This window comes from Marmota monax, unplaced genomic scaffold (genome assembly GCF_021218885.2).
Source record: "Marmota monax isolate L192 unplaced genomic scaffold, Marmota_monax_Labrador192_F-V1.1 WCK01_AAM20220418_F8-fsc00017, whole genome shotgun sequence".
Classification (NCBI taxonomy): Eukaryota; Metazoa; Chordata; class Mammalia; order Rodentia; family Sciuridae; genus Marmota; species Marmota monax.
The window spans coordinates 10,377,554-10,379,364 of NW_026695241.1; positions in this window are offsets into that span (position 1 = coordinate 10,377,554).

The window sequence follows — 1,811 nt, forward strand, 5'->3', positions numbered from 1 at the left end:
CCTGCAACAGACCGGCGGATCAGGCCCAGGAGCCTGCTGGCGTGGTACACACACCACCCTAATTGGAGTAGGGGCAGAGCAGAGTCGCCGCCCGTGCCAGGAACAGGCCCAGCGTCCTGCAGGCGGGGTAGTCACAATACCCCAATTGGAGTAGGGGCAGAGCAGAGCCTCCACCCGTGCCCGAAAGGTGGGCAGATCTGCGACTGACCAGCGGGACAGGCCCAGTAGCCTGCCGGTACGACAGACACGTCACCCCATTTGGAGTAGGGGCAGAGTAGAGCTGCCGCCTGCGCCTGCAGGGTAGGCAAACCTGCAACCGACCGGCGGATCAGGCCCGGTGGCCTGCCGGCGTGGTACACTCGTCACCCCAATTGGAGTAGGGGCAGAACAGAGCCGCCGCCAGCGCCCAGAACAGGCCCAGTGACCTGCCGGCGTGGTAGCCACGACACCCCAATTGGAATAAGGAGAGAGCAGAGCCCCCGCCCGCGCCTGCAGGAAAGATACGCAAGCAGTATGAAAAGACAAGGAAAGAAAGGACCACAAGCAATGCAGGTCAACGCAACTTTAGAAGAGGTAACAGCTGCAGCAGATGGAATGTCAGATAAAGAATTCAGGATATAAATGCTTTAGATGATCTGGAGTATCAAGGAAGACATTAAACAGCAAAATCAGACAATGAAAGATCACTTCGACAATGAATTACGCAAACAAATCCAGGAAGCAAAGGATCAACTATACAGGGAGATAGAGGTTATAAAAAACAAACAAACAGAAATCCTAGAAATGCAGGAAGCAATAAACCAACTTAAAAACTCAATGGAGAATACTACCAGCAGAGTAGAACACTTAGAAGATAGAACATCAGACAATGAAGACAAAGTATTTCAACTGGAAAAAAACATAGACAGCTCAGCAAGACTGTTAAGAAACCATGAGCAGAACATCCAAGAAATATGGGATAACATTAAGAGACAAAACTTAAGAGTCATTGGGATACAGGAAGGTACAGAGCTCCAAACCAAAGGAATGAGCAGTCTATTCAATGAAATAATATGAGAAAACTTCCCAGACTTGAAGAATGAGACAGAATCCCAAATCCTAGAAGCCTACAGGACGCCAAATGTGCAAAATCATAAGAGATCCACACCTAGACACATTATAATGAAGATGCCCAACATACAGAATAAGGAGAGAATTTTAAAAGCTACAAGAGAAAGGAAGCAGATTACATTTAGGGGTAAGCCAATCAGGATAACAGCTGATATTTCAACACAGACTCTGAAAGCTAGAAGATCCTGGAATAACATATTTCAAACACTGAAAGAAAATGGGTTCCAACCAAGAATTGTGTATCCAGCGAAATTAAGCTTCAGGATGGAAGATGAAATTAAAACCTTCCACGATAAACAAAAGTTTAAAGAATTCGCAGCTAGAAAACCATCTCTTCAAAATATCCTCGCCAAAGCATTACAGGAAGAGGAAATGGAAAATAACAATGAAAACCAACAGTGGGAGGTAGGACAGTAAAGGGGGGGAAATAATCAAAGAGGAAAACAAACCATGTTTAGTAACAGAAATAAACAAATATGGCTGGAAGAACAACCCATATCTCAATAATAACCCTAAATGTTAATGGCTTAAACTCACCAATTAAGAGACACAGGCTAGTAGAATGGATCACAAAACAAGACCCAACAATATGCTGCCTACAGGAGACGCATTTGATAGGAAAAGACATACATAGGCTGAAGGTGAAAGGTTGGGAAAAATCATATCACTCATATGGACTTCGGAAACAAGCAGGAGTGTCC